Raw genomic sequence first — 23070 nt, 5'->3', positions numbered from 1 at the left:
AATTCTGGTTCGGCCAGTTTTTGGACCCGAACTTGTGCAAGTTGTTTGACTTGCTTATGGTCATTTCTGGATTTTGGTGTCTTCATAAGACTTGTAGGTATGGGTCTTAACTATTCATGGTTAAAATTTCAGGTCAATTGGACCTGTTTTGAGTGAGTTATGGCCTAAACACTCACTGCTGCCCAATTGGTCATTTTTCAGGTCCTAATTGCACCTAATCCGAATTGGTCATTTTCTTTGGTCACCTTGCAAGCAGAATTTTGGTATGTTTTCTCAATGAAAGTTGGCACATTTTGTACCTAGTTTCACCTCCAATTGGTCTCATACCAATTGAGGTTACACATTTAAACTTATTGGTCTGTTTGCACACTGCCCTCTATATGTCTTTCAAACCCCAATTCAAACACACATTTAACTTGCTCTACTTTAAATCCCCATACCTAATTCTGATTTTATACCATTCCATATTCATTTATCACTTCTTACTATGGTCAATTTGGACAGAATACAAACATTCTCAATACATCAAATACAACCCTAAACCACAAAGTCCAAATTTAGCAATATATGTACATAAATACACCTAATCATTACATATAATCTCCACTACTAATTTACATATACATTCATCAATTCTTCTATGTCAACATTCTGCCAACACTTCCATCAATACATACAATTATTCAAGGGTTCCCAAGCTGCCGAAATCTTCTTCAACACCACATTGCCCTACAATCTATCAATTCTCATCCAAGTGCCAAAATCACCATATATATGTGAAACAATTCATTAGGATATTAATTTACCATGATCAACATTATTTCTCATCAATTATATGCATAATAAATCATCAAATGTGTGACCCCATGGCTGTCCAAAAATGGCTATCTCAATAACTATTTAAACTTCAAAATTTCCTTCAACAAACTAATACCCATAACATGCACAAAAACTTTAACAAAGGATTTCTCAAAAATGCAAACTTACCTTTATTTGTAACTTGCTAAACCTTCACCAAACTTCTCAAATTGGGTGTCAATATCTTCCTTGTGATGTGTAGACAAAGTTTAATGAAGGAACTCAAGTGTTTGGAGTTGAAATGGAAGGAGGGATCAAGCTTGCATGAAAATGTCCATGGAGTTTTCTCTCCCTTCATTCACGGCTTGGATGGTAAATGAAGAAGATGAAGTGGCTGCTGGACATAGTGGACTTACATCATCCCCATAATGTGTTTATTTTATTCTCTTAGTGGTCCACTTACTCTAATTAATTCATATTATAAGTTACTTTCACTTAATCCCACATTAAACCCTTAATTCTCACTATTTACTTTAGGTACCACCAATTTAATTTTTCATTTCATTTTCTAAGTGTAATATTATTTATTTTTAATGGAAATTTAGGTTAAAAGACACTTCGGGATGTCAAATGACCATAATGCCCCTGTTCGGGTTGCATTCCCGATTTTTCGGTATTACCGGGTTTTGTCTGTTTTTCGATTTCTCACTTTTCTTTGTACTATTTATTTAATTTTTATTTGATATTTCTAATGATATTTATTCTTCAACAAGGGTCTATTTAAGTCCTAAAAATATTTTCCAGGGTTCCCCGCAGTCCAAGGCCAGTCAATGGTCCACGCCGTGACTTCCCGGTGCGGTCACCCATCGCTAGGTTTCTCGGCTCGCTTAACTTGATCACATTTCTTTGCTATTATTTTTCATTTGTTTTTCTTGTACTTTCTTTTCTTTTATTTCATTATTTTATGTCTCCTCACTCTCATTGAAGTGTGGTTCTAGGCATCCTAGCTGTCCGGACAACACTGGTCACTGGAGCAGTGACGCACTCACCGAACTTAGGGGTGTTACAATTCTCCCCCCCTTAAATAAATTTCGTCCACGAAATTTTACCCAGTAATCATCTTACAATAGTCATACGTTTATTTTCTCCTTTCTATATGATCGTAAGACTTTTAACAATCTAATACAATGTTTACTTTGTTTGGATAACACCAATCTCCTCTTACTATTGTGTTGTCTAATATTTTGGTTCATGTTCCTTCTTGAATGACCCTTGAGGTCATATTAGAATCATTCATCAGTCATTGGTCCTCTGACCATTCTAGTCCATAGTCTTCCTCACATTTGTAATATTTCTTTGTTACACATGAATCAATTGTTCAATTCTCTACTTTCATAACTCTTTTTATCTGTCAATATTCTATAACTTACTTCCTTTTGTACTGAACTATAACCTTTCGATATTTTAACTTTTGAGTTTTAGATCCCTAGGTAGGATTTTCAAACTTATTTCTAACAATTAAATTCTGTCATGGCATAACTATACCAAAACAGATGCCGTTGGCAACTATTCTTATCTAGGTGTACTATCGGGTAGTACGTAGCTCTACACAATAATCTCAAGTCAGTACTGTAATCTGCAGCTTACAGTATAAACATCAAGAACATTGCATAGTTACTACGATACATCCCAATAGATCAAACTTTGTTATCTTTTATTCTTTTTGAATTCACTGATATTCGAATCTTATTCTGATTACAATATCCATTAGCAATTTCTAACAGTAACCTCCTTGCCCTCATCTAGAGCAATTCCATTACTGTATCTTACTTTTACGTCCTCTTGCCTTACATTAAGTAGGCTCGCCAATTAGCTTTATAATTTATGGTGTGTCAGAAAATACTTTTCGCCGATAAACTCTTCCAAAACTAATTTCACTTATTATCACAATCCTTATCTTAAGGACTAATCACTAATGCATAAAAATTTATTCCCCTGTAAAGGAATAACAACAAAACATATAGTTCTGACACTAACATAAAAGTATGCAAACTCGTGTCAAACAATACATATATTTAGCTTAGTTGCTAATTGAGAAAGAAACAGCAATGTTGACAAAAGTCTCAGTCTCTTTTGTGTAGTATAGCGTATACTATAGATGAAGCATCACCTGTTTTGGTGATTCACGTGAGTATGACTTCTAGGTGTACTACCCTACCTCTACCTTTGCCTCTACTAGCGATGGTGAACTCTTTGGGGTAGAAACTTGGGTTGATCCCTTTGGTGTAGTAAATGATCCGAATGACCGGATTTACACAATCCCTAGCAAAATGGCCGATCTCTCCACAGTTAAAACATGCTCCTGGCTCTATAACATAGCCCACTATGTGGTTTACCACAAGTTTCACAAAGTCGATCGACAAAGCGCATTTAGGTTTCGTTGAGTTTCTTTGATCGGATCGAGGTGGTTTCTATCCAAAAGATCTATCTCTACCGGACTTCTTACTATCTCTGTCGTATCCCCCAAAGTTTTTCCTCTTTCCAGTAGGACCACTAGAACTCTGTTCTGCTGACTTTCCCTCTTTTTCTGCCTTCTCTGATTTCTTTTTCTCAGAGCAACTTGGACTCAATTCTTTCTAACTCTAGAGCTTGAGAAATAAGTTCGGAGAAGTTAGTGTGTTTGAAGCCGACTACTTGTAATCTGATACTGGGCTTCAAGCCAGTTTCAAACCTCTTACATCTCTCCCTGCTGGTAGAAAGTAGACTTACTGCATAGTGGCTTAGGCGGGAGAATTCCCTTTCATACTCAGCCACTGATCTGCCCCCCTGTTTTAGACTTAGGAATTCTTGCGACACGGTCTACATAAGCATCAGGGACATATTTTTGCCTGAATTCCCTGAGGAAGTCATTCCATGTTAGCACTGCAGGTTCTACCAGACTGTGGGGAATGGTTTTCCACCAGTCATAAGCATCCCCACAGCAAAGATCTGAGTACTCAAATCGAGCTCCTCTGCAATGCAGTTTCTTGAATACCCTATCCATCCTCTCTAACCATTGTTCACTTCTAGAGGATCTCATCCCTTAAACTCTGTAGCCCCATACTTCATCAATTTGTCATATTGTCTAGCGTAAGATCGTGGTTGTACCACCGGTGTCTGTATTGGGACTTGAGTAGGCACATTACCATCCATTTGTTGGAACATTGCAGCGTCTGCGAATGAAGCGAGCAGAATCGCGATGCTGCGGTGGTGCTCTTGAACCACCGACATTATGTAGGCATGGGGCATCCTTGCGCCTCGGCCTCAATAGATTGATCGATGAGCGATCACCCTCTTCCATAGTCAATGCGAGGATTTTAGATCTCTAAACCAATAACACAAGGAGATTTCCTCCGTTAGTGCATATTTATAATGTAATGTCTGTATGTATCAAACAATGATATTGAGCAGGTTATCTTGTGAAGAAAGAATATTCAAATGACAGTGAAAACAATTTAAAAACTTTGCTCGATACCACTAAAACATGTCACACCCTACCCCTCATAAGGCATAACATGATCCGTAGTATACCTAATGAATTACCAACTCCGTCTCACGATAACCCATTAAATATACTACAAGGGATTTTAAAAACTTTTCTTACTTCTTTTACAATGGTGAGCACTATTTACAGTGTTAAAAACCTTTTGATCAAGTGATAGAACTAACACATTTGAATTATTTGGAATTTCTGTAAAAATTTTGGCGAATGTCATCGTATTTTGGACAAAGCAGTTCTTGAGAAAACTGTAAAAGCACTTCAATATATTTTCAAATCTCAACTCCAACATTTTTATCAACACAACACATTTCTCAAGTCAAATCCACAGTGATTTTCAAAGACTAAGATACAAAGATATAACACAATTTTACAAGCCAAATAACTCATATTTATTTTACAACTTTCTTGTACAACTTAAATTTACAATGCTCAAAACCAAGAACAAAATATACATACAGTGAATATACATTCTGATTACAAAATGCCACATGTGGTATACTCACTATACCCAAAAATCTCTCATTGGCGATACTAGCGACCTAACTTTCTTTGCCCTGTCTGTCTCTCTACTGCGGCGGCAATAAAGCTATCATTGAGACAATGTCTCGATGTTGCACAACATTAACCAAATACAAATTTTAAATAACAATTAATAAATAATATCAAAAGTGGATACTTAAAACCATAGTTAAATTCAATACAATAAATGTCAACAAGAATTTAAACTCAAATTGATAATATCACAATAATTTTCAATAAGTCAGATCATGGTTGAAGTCAATAGGCAGTATATGTCAATAAGAGTTTAAATCAATTTCACAATCTCACAATACATAATAATACAATTCGATCAAATAATCAAGAATACAAGTGTTGCCAATCTATAACACAATTTAGGCCATGACATAATTTTTTCCATATATGCCGTGTTGTACACCACGACAAGACATGCTCACCCCAATAATCGAAATCAATGAGGAGGAAGCTAGCTATATAATGAGAACTCATCCATACTCACCTCGGTGGGAAGTCAAAGAGGGAGGAACATAATCATACTCACCCCAGACTAATAAGTCAAAGAGGGAGGAATAATCACACTCACCCCATTAATGGAGGAGGAACATATTATCAGTGTCATGCCAATTGTGAGTCAAAACAATTCCAAACATTTTATTCAAATGATCCGTAAGAATCCAATAAATTTCCAAAGTTATAATTTCATTCACAAAATGGCAACACAATTCGTAATTCACTTCAGTTTCCACTAAAACCATTTTCTGTGCTTTTCAATCAATAAGTTTCCATCAAATACCATTCAAACAATTTTTCACGATTTCAAACCATTCACAATGTTTTTCAATCAATAAGTGTCCACCAAACACATTTCCACAATTTAAAACAATGATATGCAAATAGTCAATATTTATTTCCATTGAAAATAATTCAAAAGAAACAGTTGTTGTGCACAAACCTCTGATATTTGTCTCCTGGTCTTGACTCAGTATTTCTTTCCCTTTTCTTTGAGTCCTTGTTAATCGAGAAACACAATTTGAAGTGTTTTGATTGCTAAATTAAACTGTCTCTATCGATGGTGTTTGGTAAATAATGCACTGAACTCAATTATTCACTTAATCACCTAATATACCGACCCTCGATGCGTTTTAGGTAAATTAGGTTTTAGTGTCATTAATATGTCACACTCGATAGGGTTTTAGGTTTGGTACGTTTTACCAAAGTCATTTCCTTGTTTAGTGCATTTTAATGCAACTTGCTGGATTTCGGGATACTGGTTTGACCTAACCGGACGATCTAGTTCCCTCGGTTTTCGGGTCTCGGTCGAAACTACAAACTTGTAGATCTAGGTCTTATTGCACGCGGTGCAAAATTTCAGGTCAATCCGAGTTAAGTAGACCAAGTTATGGTCATTACACTATTGCTGGTCAAGTGGTACCATTTTAGGTCAATTTTAGGTCAAATTGGTCAATTCTGGTTCGGCCAGTTTTTGGACCCGAACTTGTGCAAGTTGTTTGACTTGCTTATGGTCATTTCTGGGTTTTGGTGTCTTCATAAGACTTGTAGGTATGGGTCTTAACTATTCATGGTTAAAATTTCAGGTCAATTGGACCTGTTTTGAGTGAGTTATGGCCTAAACACTCACTGCTGCCCAATTGGTCATTTTTCAGGTCCTAATTGCACCTAATCCGAATTGGTCATTTTCTTTGGTCACCTTGCAAGCAGAATTTTGGTATGTTTTCTCAATGAAAGTTGGCACATTTTGTGCCTAGTTTCACCTCCAATTGGTCTCATACCAATTGAGGTTACACATTTAAACTTATTGGTCTGTTTGCACACTGCCCTCTATATGTCTTTCAAACCCCAATTCAAACACACATTTAACTTGCTCTACTTTAAATCCCCATACCTAATTCTGATTTTATATCATTCCATATTCATTTATCACTTCTTACTATGGTCAATTTGGACAGAATACAAACATTCTCAATACATCAAATACAACCCTAAACCACAAAGTCCATATTTAGCAATATATGTACATAAATACACCTAATCATTACATATAATCTCCACTACTAATTTACATATACATTCATCAATTCTTCTATGTCAACATTCTGCCAACACTTCCATCAATACATACAATTATTCAAGGGTTCCCAAGCTGCCGAAATCTTCTTCAACACCACATTGCCCTACAATCCATCAATTCTCATCCAAGTGCCAAAATCACCATATATATGTGAAACAATTCATTAGGATATTAATTTACCATGATCAACATTATTTCTCATCAATTATATGCATAATAAATCATCAAATGTGTGACCCCATGGCTGTCCAAAAATGGCTATCTCAATAACTATTTAAACTTCAAAATTTCCTTCAACAAACTAATACCCATAACATGCACAAAAACTTTAACAAAGGATTTCTCAAAAATGCAAACTTACCTTTATTTGTAACTTGCTAAACCTTCACCAAACTTCTCAAATTGGGTGTCAATATCTTCCTTGTGATGTGTAGACAAAGTTTAATGAAGGAACTCAAGTGTTTGGAGTTGAAATGGAAGGAGGGATCAAGCTTGCATGAAAATGTCCATGGAGTTTTCTCTCCCTTCATTCACGGCTTGGATGGTAAATGAAGAAGATGAAGTGGCTGCTGGACATAGTGGACTTACATCAGCCCCATAATGTGTTTATTTTATTCTCTTAGTGGTCCACTTACTCTAATTAATTCATATTATAAGTTACTTTCACTTAATCCCACATTAAACCCTTAATTCTCACTATTTACTTTAGGTACCACCAATTTAATTTTTCATTTCATTTTCTAAGTGTAATATTATTTATTTTTAATGGAAATTTAGGTCAAAAGACACTTCGGGATGTCAAATGACCATAATGCCCCTGTTCGGGTTGCATTCCCGATTTTTCGGTATTACCGGGTTTTGTCTGTTTTTCGATTTCTCACTTTTCTTTGTACTATTTATTTAATTTTTATTTGATATTTCTAATGATATTTATTCTTCAACAAGGGTCTATTTAAGTCCTAAAAATATTTTCCAGGGTTCCCCGCAGTCCAAGGCCAGTCAACGGTCCACGCCGTGACTTCCCAGTGCGGTCACCCATCGCTAGGTTTCTCGGCTCGCTTAACTTGATCACATTTCTTTGCTATTATTTTTCATTTGTTTTTCTTGTACTTTCTTTTCTTTTATTTCATTATTTTATGTCTCCTCACTCTCATTGAAGTGTGGTTCTAGGCATCCTAGCTGTCCGGACAACACTGGTCACTGGAGCAGCAGAACGCACTACCGAACTTAGGGGTGTTACATGGCAACAACAATAACCCTTCAAACTCAAAATTTTCCTTCACCAAACCAATACCCATAACATGCATAAAAACTTTAACAAAGGATTTCTCAAAAATGCAAACTTACCTTTATTTGTAACTTGCTAAACCTTCACCAAACTTCTCAAAATTAGTATCAATATCTTCCTTGTGGTGTGTAGACCATTTTTCATGAAAGAACCTAAGAGAATGGAGTTGAAATGGAGAGAGGAAATGAAGCTCAAAGAAAAACGTCAATGGAGTTTCAAGGTTTCTTCAATTCGGCCATTTGAGAGAATTTTGAGGAAGATGGAATTTCAGATGGTGAGTGGACCATATCAGCCATATTTCAATGATAAATTAATCCTATAGTGGTCCACTAACTAAAATTAAAACATATTATAAGTTAACTTTCAATTAATCCACATTTAACCCATTATTTCCACTATTTATTTTAGGTACCATCAAATTAATTTTTCATTTCATTTTCTAAGTGTAATACTATTTATTTTTAATGGACATTTAGGTCAAAAGACAATTTGGGATGTCAAATGACCATAATGCCCCTGTTCGGGTGGCTTTCCCGATTTTTCTGAATAACCGTATTTTGTCCTGCTTTTCGATTTTTCACTTTTCTTTGTACTAATTATTTAATTTTTCTTTGATATTTCTAATGATATTTATTCTTCAACAAGGGTCTATTTATGTCCCAAAAATGTTTTCCAGTGGTTCCCAGCCAGTGGCTACCAACGGTCCACGCCGTGACTTCCAGGCGATCACCCATCGTTAGGTTTCCTACTGCTTAACTTGATCACATTTCTTTGCAATCATTTTTCCTTTGTTTTTCTTGTACTTTCTTTTCTTTTATTTCATTATTTTATGTCTCCTCACTCTCATTGAAGTGTGGTTCTAGGCATCCTAGCTGTCCGGACAACACTGGTCACTGGAGCAGCAGAACGCACTACTGAACTTAGGGGTGTTACAGGATATGTTCTAGACTCAAAGGTTCTTGGTCCCTTACCTCCAGAGGCCACTCAAGAGGAACATGACACTTTGGACAAGTGGAAGGAGCATGATATGAGAGCCAAATGTTACATGCTTGCTTTTATGAGTAATAAGTTACAAAAGTAGCATGAAAATATGCAAAGTGCAAGTGAGATCCTCCTTCACCTACAAGAGTTGTATGGTGAGCATAGCAGGAATGCTGGGTATGAGATATCTGGGCAGCTATTTCGAATGAGGATGTCTGAGGGACAGAATGTTGGGTATTATGTCCGCAAGATGATTCGGCTTATAGAGCAGCTAGAACATCTTGACTTTAACATGGATTTCCAACTGCACATGGATTTGATCCTTTAGTCCCTACCTGAGTCATTTGGAAATTTTGTGACAAATTTCCATATGACTAAGCAGGAATACACCTTGGCTGGTTTACTTAACATGCTGGTTATTGCCCAAAAGAATATGCTGGACAATAAAGGAAAAGAGGTAGCTTTGATTGCATCTTTTTCTGATGTTGGAAAGTCCAAAAAGAAGAAGGGCAATAAGAATAAGAAACCTCAACTTCCAGGACCTTCCAAGAAGATAGCGAAACAGAAAGGGAAGACCAAAGCTGATAGAGTCAAAGGAAAGTGTTTCCACTGCCACAAGGATGGGCACTGGAAAAGGAACTCCCTAGAGTATCTTACTTCTCTGACGGACAAAAAGGATACACTTTCAGAAGGTATGTCTATATCTTGTTATTTAGATGTTGATGATGCTCATAGTTCATCTATAGCTTGGGTTTTAGATACTGGTGCCAACTCTCACATTTCTTATGATATGTAGAAACTAGCAAACAATAGCAGCTTGCATGCTAGAGATGTTAGACTCTGGATTGGCGATGACTCAACTGTTGAAGCTTTAGCCATAGGATCTAAATCTTTTTACATGTGTAGACATATTTTGTGTTTGAATAATATTTTGTATGTACTTGATGCTTTTAAGAACATAATTTCTATATATAGTTTGACTAGAAATGATTATGAATTTCAGTTCACAAATAATGTTTGCAATATTTATTTTGGAAATAAATATGTTGGCTCGGGTTATATGCATTATGGTCTTTATTATTTGGATAATAATGATAAACACAAATTGAAAGCAAGCAATCTAAATGAATGTAATGCCATGATGAAGATCAACTCAAGTTCAAAACATATTTGCACTTAAGATTAGGTCATATTGCAGAAGATAAGATTGCAAAACTGGAGAAAATGGGGATTTTATCCTCATTGGGTTCTGAACCTACTTCAACTTGTGAATCCTGCCTTTAAGGCAAAATGACTAGATCACCCTTTGTTGGACAAGGACTAAGAGCTAAAAATATTTTGAAGCTAATACATAGTGATGTATGTGGTCCATTTAAGGAAATGGCTAAAGGCGGTTTTCATTACTTTATTACCTTTACTGATGATAAATCAAGATTTGGGTATTTGTATTTGATGAAATACAAACATGAATCCTTTGAAAAGTTAAAAGAATTTAAATTTGAAGTAGAAAATCAAACAGGAAAAAGTATTAAAACTCTTTGATCAGATCGTGGAGATGAGTACTTAAGTACTGAATTTGATGAATACTTGAAAGAGCACGGCATTGTTTCCCAGCTGACTCCTCCAGGAACGCCACAGCTAAATGGTGTATCTAAAAGGAGAAATCGTACCCTATTAGATATGGTACGTAGTATGATGAGTAATACTGATATGCCAATCTCCTTTTGGGGATTTGCATTAGAATCAACTTTGCATATTCTGAATAGGATTCCATCAAAATCAGTTTCTTCCACACCTTATGAGAAATGGAATGAAAGAAAACCGAGTCTTAAGCATGTTAAGATTTGGGGTTATCCAGCTTATATCAAAAAGCCGAACACTGATAAATTGGAAACCAGATCAGAAAAAGGTCGATTTGTTGGATATCCAAAAGAAAGTTTTGGATATTATTTTTATTTGCCTACATCATAAAAGATTGTGATAAGCAGAGATGCCATATTTCTTTGAACAACAGTTCATTGAAGAAGGTGGCAAAGGAAGGAAAATAGAGTTAGAATTGGAGAATTCTGACCAACCAACAGATCAAATGGATATAGATCCATCTAGTCAACCTACACTTATTGATGAAACATCTACAGTAATCCCTTGCAGATCAACTAGGATATCTTAACCACCAGTGAGATATGGTTTTCTTCATGAAGATGAACAAAAGTTGTTTACTCATGAAGAAGTAGATCATGGAGATGATCCACTTACCTATGAAGAAGCTATATCAGATATAGACTTTTCAAAATGGATTGAAGCTATGAAATCCAAAATTGATTCCATGTATAAGAATCAAGTTTGGGAACTTGTTGACCCACCTAAAGGTATTGTACTTATAGGGAATAAATGGATTTTCAAGAAGAAAATTGGTTCTGATGGAAAGGTAGAGACCTATAAAGCAAGGCTAGTAGCGAAAGGGTTTCGCCAAATGCAAGGAATAAACTATGAGGAGACTTTCTCGCCTATTGCCATGCTTAAATCAATTAGGATTCTATTAGCAATAGCTGCATACTATGATTATGAGATTTGGCAGATGAATGTCAAAAAAGCTTTTCTCAATGGATACATTGAAGAAAACATTTTCATGGAACAACCTAGGGGTTTTGAATCTCAAGATGGTTCCAAGGTATGCAAGCTAAAGCGATCCATTTATGGGTTGAAACAAGCTTCGAGGAGTTGGAAAATCCATTTTGATGAAGCCATTAAGTCATTTGGTTTTATAAAAAATGTGGATGAACCATGTGTATATAAGAAGGTTAGTGATAGTGATATCACTTTCCTTGTCTTATATGTGGATGACATTTTGTTGATAGGTAATAACGTAGGTATGTTGATAACTATCAAGGTATAATTGTCAAATACATTCTCCATGAAAGACTTAGGGGAGGCAACCTATATTCTTGGAATTCACATATATAGAGATAGAGCGAAAAGAATAATTAGTTTATCCCAAAGTCTATACTTGGAAAAGGTGTTAAAGAGGTTTAACATGCTTGATTCCAAGAGAGGATTCTTACCAATAAGGCATGGTATCCACCTTTCTAAAGAGATGTCTCCAAAGACACCTGAAGAAAGAGATAAAATAGCCAGGATTCCATATGCTTCAGCTATTGGAAGTTTGATGTATGCAATGATGTGTACTAGGCCGAAATCGCACATGCTGTTAGTTTGATTAGCAGGTTTCAATCCAATCTAGGTTTGGAACACTGGATAGCTGTCAAGAATATCTTTAAGTACTTGATAAGAACTAAGGATTTATTATTGATTTATGGAGGTGGTGACTTGCAATTGGATGGTTATACTGATTCTAATTTCCAATCAGATATCGATGATAAAAAGTCTACCTCTGGGTTTGTGTTCATTTGTAATGGAGGTGCAGTCAGTTGGAAGAGTTCCAAACAAAGTATGACTACTGATTCCACTACAAAGGCTGAGTATATTGCTGTATCAGATGCTACAAAAAATGATGTTTGGATAAAAATGTTCTTGTCAGAACTTGTAGTAGTTCCTTCCATTGAGTCAGCAATTCCTCTCTACTGTGATAACAATAGAGCGGTCATACGGGCTAAGGAACATCGGTCTCACTAGAAATCCAAACACATAGAAAGGCACTACCACATTATCAGAGAGATAGTTAGGCGAGGCAATGTAGCCATATAGAAAATAGCATCAGCTGAAAATCTAGTTGATCCATTCACGAAGCCTATGTCACAAGCTCAGTTAGACCAACATCTTGAGAATATGGGTCTAAGTTATTATAATGAATGGCTCTAGTGCTACTGGGAGATTGCTAGTAGTATGCCTAGAGTATATCATTTAGTATGCATCTTATACATATTTTATTAATAAAAAGGCAATTTCACTTTTCCATTTACATAATGTATTTATGTGTAATAGAAAAGGTGCATTGATATTTTGTTAGAAATTCTATTCTTAAGTTGTTAAGAATATGAGTGACAGTATTTCTAGCACAAAGTATCATAAATTGATTCACAATCGAGGATACTTCACACAGGACATGACTTATCCAGAAAGAATGTATTCATATTTATTCCCAAGGTATTTATATGAGATATAAATAAGATGGAATGGTGAGTCTCATGCCATATAACAAACATGATAGGCACTTATACATGATAAGTAGGTCGAAGCAGTGACGCATATGACAAGCACATGGAGTTTACTTTTGTCAATGCATTGTCATAAATCATATCAGTGCATATAATCTTTAGACCTGATATAACACAGTTATCTTGTATATAGGTGGTTTGAGTTTGATACTGCTTTCATACTTGTACTATATATGGGTATATGGGCATGTGTTGGCTCCTACTAGTTATACATGGAGATAGGTGTTGATCAAGATGGAATCTGTTACCCTAAGTAAATAGGAATAAAATCCTATATTTATTTAATTGTTCTTGATGTTTCAAGTTCCTGGCTAGGACAGACAGATTTAGTCAAAAAAGAGTTTTTGACAAGAAAATCTAATTAATCAAGAACTGGAATTAAAAAAGAACATAATATTCATAGCAAATGGGGTTTGACATAAACCATGACTTCAGCAGATTTAGTCAAAAAAGAGTTTTTGACAAGAAAATCTAATTAATCAAGAACTGGAATTAAAAAAGAACATAATATTCATAGCAAATGGGGTTTGACATAAACCATGACTTCAGCTTGAATTGGGATTTTGTAACAGAGAGATTCTAGTGCATGGTAATATATGATTATAGGTTCATTTAAGATATTCCTTGTTACTGATTGGTTGGCCATGGCACGCTATGCTATGTGTCAACCATGGTCTTTGAGATGCCTAAAATGATTTAGAGAAATCATTTATCGTAAGAAAGAGTTTTGATGATATTAAGAGTTAATATCATATCTCATTGCCAATTAGTGATGAGCCTAGTGAGTTACACACATACACAAGATAATCACCAAGTAAAATATGATTTAATTGATTAATTAAAGAGTTTAATTAATTAATTAAATAAGTTTGGTTTGCAATAAGATTGCAAAGTCCCTAGTAAGGCTTGAAACCAAATCTAGGTTATTGGATGTATAGTATAAGTTAAATTTATATTTAAAGTGTTTAAATATGAATTTAATTGTGAGAAATTAATTAATGGAGATTAATTAATTAATTTATATTTGATATAAATTGATTTGAAGAGGAGAAATAATAATTTTGGATCGAGAACTGAAAATTACAACATAAGGGTAATTTGGTCATTTCACATGGTGACATGTGGTGTAACACCCCTATGTTCGGTAGTGCGTTCTACTGTTCCAATGACCAGTGTTGTCCGGACAGCTAGAATGCCTAGAACTACACTTTTATATGAGTGAGGAGACATAAAATAATGAAATACAAGAAAAGAAAATACAAGAAAAACAAAGGAAAAATAATAGCAAAGAAATGTAACAAAGTTAAGCGAGCCGAGAACCCTAGCGATGGGTGACCGCACCGGGAAGTCACGGCATGGACCGTTGACTAGCCCTGGACTGCGGGAAACCCTGAAAAATATTTTTAGGACTTAAAGAGACATCAATTGAAGTATAAATATCATTAGAAATATCAAACAAAAATTAATTAATTAGTACAAAGAAAAGTAAGAAATCGAAAAATGGACAAAACCCGGTGTTACCGAAAAATCGGGAATGCAATCCGAACAGGGGCATTGTGGTCATTTGACACCTCGAGTTGCCTTTTGACCTAAATGTCCATTAAAAATAAATAATATTACACTTAGAAAATATAATGAAAAATTAAATTAGGGGTACCTAATGTAAATAACAAAAATGGGGTATAAATTGAGTAATTAACACTTAAATCATATTAAATCATTTTCTTAGGTGAGTGGAGCACTATGGGGATTAAATAAACACTATGTGGGCAGGTGTACTTCCACTCAAACTCCATCTTCCTCATTCATTCTTCCATTGCCGAAAGGAAGCTCTCCAAAACCATCCATGGCCAAAATGTTTAAAGCTTCCTAAACCCCCACCATTTCCATCCTAAACACCAAAGTCACTTCACAAATTTTGATCCCCACTTCACAAGGAAGAAATAGATACTAAATTCAAGGGAGTTTGGTGAAGATTTAATAAGCCCCAACAATAGGTAAGTGTTTAAATTGATTTATTTCTTAAGTAAAGTTTATGGGAAGCTTGAGATCATTGAATTGATGAAGAAATTTTGAGATTTTAGTGAATTGTTATTATGCACTTGTTTAGGCAGCCATGGCAATTTAAGAACTTGAATTATTTTCACATGCATTTGATGGGTATTAGTGTTGATTAAAGTAAATCAAAGTTTAGTAGGTTAATTATTGTTGTATGTTAAATTGAATACTTGAATTGGAAATTTTTATTGAATTTGGAATTGTATGCGTGATTGTCTAAGTGGATAGCCATGGGATTGTACACTAAATGAGATATTATTACATGTATTGTGGAGAATTAACTTTGACTAATGTGATTCAAAGTTTTGGTAAGTTAACTTTATGTATATGGATGGTGACCAAGTAAAAAATTTGAGTTTGAAGGCAATTATGGAGGTATAACATTGCGACAGTTTGTTAACTCTTGAAGAATGCTGGAATTCATGCTTGGTTTATAGAATAATAATGTTGAATTGTGATAGTGGTTATGGCAGTTTGAGTGTATGTATGATGGTGTGAGGTTGGACATGTAAAAGTGTTATGGTTAGGTGATTGAATTGTTGTAAATTGGGTTTGAAAAATTCTGTACTAAATGGTGCACATTGAATGTAATTGTAAGATGCCAAAATGACCTATAATATGTTGTGAATTATGTTTAGGTTATGGTACAACCAGAATTGGCTTGAATGTTGAGTTTGGTAAGTGTTAAAAGTGATCCTTGATGTGTATGAAAGAAATGCAATAAGGCAGTTTGTGTTTTGGGCCTAGAACTTTAAATGTGTGGCTCCAATTGGTATAAGACCAATTGGAGGTGAAACTAGGCACAAAATGTGCCAACTTTCATGAAGGAAGCTTGCCAAAATTCTGCTTGTAAGGTAACTTGAAAAGTGACCAAATCCGGATTAGTGCAATTAAGGCTTGAAAATTGACCAATTGGGCAGCAGTTAGTGTTTAGGCCATAACTCACTCAAAACAGGTCAAATTGACCTGAAATTTTGACCATGAATAGGTAAGACCTATATCTACAAGTCTTATGAAGACACCAAAGCCCATAAATGACCATAAGCAAGTCAAACAGCTTTCACAAGTTCGGGTCCAAAAACTAGCCGAACCAAAAATTGACCTAAAATGACCTAAAGTGACCAATTTTGATGTATTTTGACCAGCAATAGTAAAATGACCATAACTTGGTCTACATAACTCAGAATGACCTGAAATTTTGCCCCGAGTGCAATAAGACATAAATCTACAAGTTTGTAGTTTTGACCGAAACCCGAAAACCTAGGGAACTAGGTCGTCCGGCTCGGTCAAACTAGTATCCCAGAATCCAACAAATTGCAAGAAAATGCAATATACAAGGAAATGAATTTGGTAACATGTACCAACCCTAAAAGACTAGTGAATGTGACAAATTAGTAACATTAAAACCGAATTTACCTAGAACGCATTTAGGGTCAACATATTAGGTTGACTAAGCAAATAATAGAATTCAGTGAATTAATTATCGAGCATTATCGTTAGAGACAGTTTAAATGAATACTGAAACACTTCAAATTGTGTTTCTCAGTTAGCAAAGACTCAAGGAAAGGGAAGGAAACACTGAGTCAAGGCCAGGAGACAGTTATCAGAGGTTTGTGCACAACAGCTAATTCTTTTGAATTTTTTCAATTGAAATAAATTATGACTATTTGTACATTATTGTTTTAAATTGTGGAAATGTGTTTAAATGAATATTTATTGCTTGAAAAGCATTGTAAATGGTTTGAAACTGTGAAAAATTGTTTGAATGATATTGATGGATACTTATTGATTGAAAAGCATTGGAAATGATTTGAAACCACAGCTATCATGTATATTGATTGTATTCCTCGCTAGCTTGTCTAGTGGGACGAATTGAATTCCCTCTCTGGCTGAAGTGTTGAGGTGTGTGCCTGTTGAGGACGAATAGAATGAGTACTCATATTTTTGCTAGCTAGCTATGTTATTCCTCATTAGCCTTCGACTTTTGGGACGAATTGAATACCTCATTAGCCATCGGCTTTTGGGACGAATTGAACTTTGGAACATGATTAAGCTGTGTGTGATTTATTGATATGTATTGTAAGATTGTGAAATGGAGTTTAAATTCTTATTGACATTCACTGTCTTTTGAATTTAACTATGTTTTGATTTCTGAGATTTATTGTGATATTGTAAAATAGAGTTTAAATTCTTATTGACATTCACTGTCTTTTGAATTTAACTATGTTTTGATTTCTGAGATTTATTGTGATATTGTAAAGTAGAGTTTAAATTCCTTATGACATTTATTGTCTTGAATCTAACTATGGTTTTACGTATCCATCATTTATATGATTTATGAATTGTGATTTAAAGTTGTATTTGGTTAATGTTATGTACCACTGAGACATTGTCTCAGCAACAGCTTTTCATTGCTGTCGCAAGTAAACAGACGGACAGGGCAGCAGACTAGGCTGCTAGAGCATTCAGCGAGAGAGCATCGGGTATATTGAGTATACTCCATTTTGCATTTTGTACTGTAATGTATAATCACTGTATGTATATTTTGTTCTTGGTTTGAGCAGTTGTAAAATAAAATTGTACCTTGAAGTTGTAAAATAAATTATGAGTTATTTTAACTTTTAAAATTTGTACTGCATCTCTTTAATCTCAGTCTTTGAAAAATTATTGTGGAATTGAGTTGAGAAAAATATTGTGTTGTTTAACTGTTGGAGTTGAGATTGAGAAATATATTGAAGTGTTTTTTTTTTACAGGTTTCGTGAAGAACTATTTTATCCAAAATACAGATGACACTCTGCCAAAATTTTTACAGAAATTCCTAATAATTCAAATGTGTTAGTTCTATCACTTCAGTTCAAAAAGTTTTTAACACCTGTAAATAGTACTCACCACTGTAAAAAGAAGTAAGAAAATTTTTAAAATCCCTGGTTGTGTATTTAATGGGTTATCAGTAGACGAAGTTGGTAATTCATTAGGTATACTACGGGATCATGTTATGCCTTACAGAGGGGTAGGGTGTGACATGTGGCACCATGAGATGGTGACACATGGTATCATATAAGTTTACCATTTATCTTCCTATCATGCAAAGGTGATCAAAGTGAAAATTAAGTCTAGCTTTGACACTTGGCTTAATGTGATTAGGTCAATTAAAAATAAGATGCAATGTGGTGGTGACATGTGGCATAGGGTTTAAGTGACTTAATGACCTAATTATAAAAGGGAAAAGAAAGAAGAATAAAACATAACATTCTCTCTAGCCTCTCAAGGGTGGCGGCACACTTTTCTCTCCCTCTCTTCTTCTTGCTTTCTCATCAATTCAAAGAGAATCACTCCATTCCCTTTCAATTAAAATTGCTAGAAATTATTTCTAGTGTCCTATACACACATACAACCTCTCTAAAGGTAAAAACTCAAATTATAATTGTCACACCCTATCCCTCTGTAAAGCATAACATGATCCCATAGTATACCTAATGAATTATCAAACTTCATCTACTGATAACCCATTAAATATACTACAAGGGAAAACATGTCATACCCTACCCCTTTGTAAGGCATAACATGATCCCGTAGTATACCTAATGAATTACCAAACTTCATCTACTAATAACCCATTAAATACACTACAAGGGATTTTAAACCTTTTCTTATTTCTTTTTATAGTGGTGAGCACTTTTGATAGGTGTTAAAAAATTTTTTTTTTAACTGAAGTGAAACCAAATAACAAATCTGAGTATCAGTAATTTCTACAAAAATTTTGGCAGAGTGCTATCTGTATTTTGAATAAAATAGTTCTTCAAAAACTTGTAAAAAGCACTTCTAATAATTTGTTTAATCCCAACTCCAACAAATTTATTCAACATAATAAATTTCTCAACATTATCAACTCAGTTCAACAATCAATTTTCCAGTGTTTCCAAAAGTTGAGATAAAGGAAGCATGTCACAATATTTTTACAAGCCAAAATAATTTGCAATTTTAGTTTACAACTGCTTAAGACCAAGTACAATATATACATACAGTGCACATACATTATAATAAAAACTACAAAATATGGTATACTCAATATATCCAGCGAGATCTCAAAATGTAGCACAAGCAGCCTACTCTACTGCTCTGTCCGTCTGTCTACCTGCGACAGCAATGAAAAAGCCATCGCTGAGCCAATGTCTCAGTGGTGCACAACAGTAAGAAAATACAATTTAACACCATAAACCATAAATCATATGAACTTTGGATACTTAAAATCATAGTTAAATTCAAAAGACAGTGAATATCATAAAGAATTAAACTCTATTTCACAATATCACAATAAATATCAATAAATCACACACACAGCTTAATCATGATTCCATAGTCCAATTCATCCCAAAAGCCGATGGCTAGTGAGGAATAACATAACTAGCTAGCAATAACATGAGTACTCATTCTATTCGTCCTCAACAGGCACACACCTCAACACTTCAGCTAGAGAGAGAATTCAAAGTCAATTTGTCCCACTAGACAAGCTATCGAGGAATTCAATCAATATATATATGATAGCTGTGGTTTCAAACCATTTACAATGTTTTTCAAGCAATAAGTGTCCATCAAATATCATTCAAATAAAATTTCACAATTTAAACAATAACAGACAAATTGTCATAATTTATTTCAATTGAAAATTCAAAAGAAATAACTGTTGTGCACAAACCTCTGAAGTGTAACCTCTTGGCCCTGACTTAGTATTTCCTTCCCCTTCCCTGAGTCTTTGCTAACTGAAACACACAATTTGAAGTATTTTAGTACTCATTTAAACTGTCTTTGATAATAAGGTTTAATAATTAATTTATTTAATTATATTATTTTCCTTAGTCAACCTATAATGTTGACCCTCGATACACTCTAGGTGAATTACGTTTAATGTTACCAATATGTCACATTTTTCATTTCAATATACTACCAATATAGTGCAATTTTCCATTCTTACAAGTTGGCATTCATTGCCAAATGATTTCAAGCATCATTGTATGTAAATGTCAAGTTCTCAATTTTTATGTGCTAGATTGGTCTAGCTTAAAGTCCTATTTCTCTTGGTTTTTAGCTTCTGGTCAAAGAAGCAAAATTGTAGCTCTATGTCTTATTGCACTTGAGACAAAATTTCAGGTCATTCTAAAGCTGGATAGAATGTACTAAAATGGCAACTTTAGGTCATTTTTAGGTCATTTTTTATTCTGGCAGTTTTTATACTCGAACTTGTGCAAGCTATTTGACTTGCTTCTGGTCATTTCTGGGTTTTGTTGTCTTCATAAGAGTTGTATCTCTAGGTCTACTCTATACATGGTAAAAATTTCAGGTCATTTGGACCTGTTTTGAGTGAGTTATGGCTAAAACACTAACTGCTGCCCAATTGGTCAATTTTCAGGCTTTCAAGTCACTAATCCGGATTTGGTTATTTTTTAAGTCACTTTCTGGACAGAATTTAGGTAGGCTTTCTTCAAGAAAGTTGGCACATTTTGTGCTTTGTTTCACCTCCAATTGGCCTCATACCAATTGGAGTCACACACTTAGGGTTATAGGCTCATTTGCATGCTGCCCTCTACATGCCTTTCAAACACCAAACCAACACACATTCACCAACTATCTCCTTACTTCTCCATACCATTCTGCATTTGGCACTAACCAAAACCATTTAATTCTCTACATTATAGGTCAACTTGGACAGAATATAACCACTTCAAAATACACCAAATGCAGTCATAATTTACAAAGTTCAAACCCAATAATATATACACATAAATACTTCTACTTATCACACATACTTCCATTATCAATTTACATACCTTATCACTACTATCCACACACATATATGCTGCCATTTTTTGTGCAATATTTCAACAATATTTCATGAACTTAAACACTTTAATCTTCATCATGAGGCTACCAAAAATTTACACATATACATCAACTTCCATTTTCACTTCTCAAGCTTACCATTTCAACTTTACACATTGAATTCAACTTCAATACAATTAAACATTTAAATTAACATCCCAAACTACCATTTACATGCAAAAATAAGTTGTACATGGTGAAGTTCCATGGCTACCAAAATGCTCCATCACCAACAATTCATCAAACCTCAATCCATAAATCAAATAACCACAACCTTAGTTACACTTTTAATGAAATAAGAATTGAAAATAACCACTTACCTCTTTTGGACTTCTTCAAAACTCCACCAAAACTTATCTTTCTTACTCCCTTATTGTTGCCCAAGGTGTGTAGGCAAAGATTAATGAAGGAACTTAAGGTTTTTTATGGCTAAATCATGGTGGACTTAAGCTTGATGGTGGACGGCAATGGAGGGTTTCATGGAGATGGAATTCGGCCAAGTGAAGGTGATGAGGAAGAAGAAGGTAAAATGATCCTACACCTGTGCCACTTCAGTCTTTAGGTATCCCAAAGTTGAGGTTAGTGGAGCACTAATATAATGTATTGGTTATTTATTCCAAAGTTTCTAAATTCCCACATTTACCTCATTTCTTTTACTATTTAATTTATGTACCACTATTTTTAATTTTCATGATATTTTCAAGGTTTAATATCATTTATTTTTAATGGACATTTAGGTCAAAAGGCATCTCGGGGTGTCAAATGACCACAATGCCCTTATTCGTATTGTATTCCCGATTTTTCGTTAACACCGGTTTTTGTCGGTTTTTTGATTTCTCGTTTTTCTTTATACTAATTAATTAATTTTTCTTTGACATTTCTGATAACATTTATACTTCAATAAGTCTTTCATTATGTCTCAAAACTAAATTCTGAAGGTTCCCTATAGTCCTGGGGTCGGCTATTGCCTGCGCTGTAACTTCCCCATGCAATCACCCATTGCTGTGGTGCTGGCTCGTTTAACATAGTTTCATTTCATTGCTATTATTTTTTCTTTGTTTTTCTTGTATTTTCCTTTCTTGTATTTCATTATTTTATGTCTCTTCACTAACATTTAAATGTAGTTCTAGGCATCCTAGCTGTCCGGACCGACACTGGTCAATGAAACAGTAAAACGCATTACCGAACATAGGGGTGTTACAATAATTGGTTGGCAAGGCTTGAGAAGCTAATTTGAGAGCTGCCCATTGGTGATCTTGGTATGGACAAGCTAAAGGGACAATACTTGGGGTCCTAAGTGCTTCCTAAAGGTGCCAATTACATCCATAGTGTATCAAAGAGGTTAGTACTCAAACTCCTCTTTTAAACTAGGATTTAAATGAATTAATTTATTAATTCACAATCTTGAATGGCAAATATAGATCCTAATACATATTAAAAGTGTTTTAATATGCAATTGAGCATTGAAATTAATTAGGCACATAAGACATGTGGCATGATGCATGTAACCCTAGAAGAAAATTTTTGAAATTCAATACTCTAATGAACTAATCACCATGCTTTTGCTCTTTCAATATGGGCATGTGTTGGCTCCTACTAGTTATATATTGAGATAGGTATTGATCAAGATGGGATCCGTTACCCTAAGTAAATAGGGAGAAAATCCTATATTTATTTAATTGCTCTTGATGATTCAAGTTCTAGGCCAAGACAGATAGACTTAGCTAGAAAGGTGTTTTTGAT

Source organism: Hevea brasiliensis, chromosome 16 (assembly GCF_030052815.1).
Source record: "Hevea brasiliensis isolate MT/VB/25A 57/8 chromosome 16, ASM3005281v1, whole genome shotgun sequence".
Taxonomy (NCBI): domain Eukaryota; kingdom Viridiplantae; phylum Streptophyta; class Magnoliopsida; order Malpighiales; family Euphorbiaceae; genus Hevea; species Hevea brasiliensis.
This window is presented reverse-complemented; position numbering follows the sequence as displayed.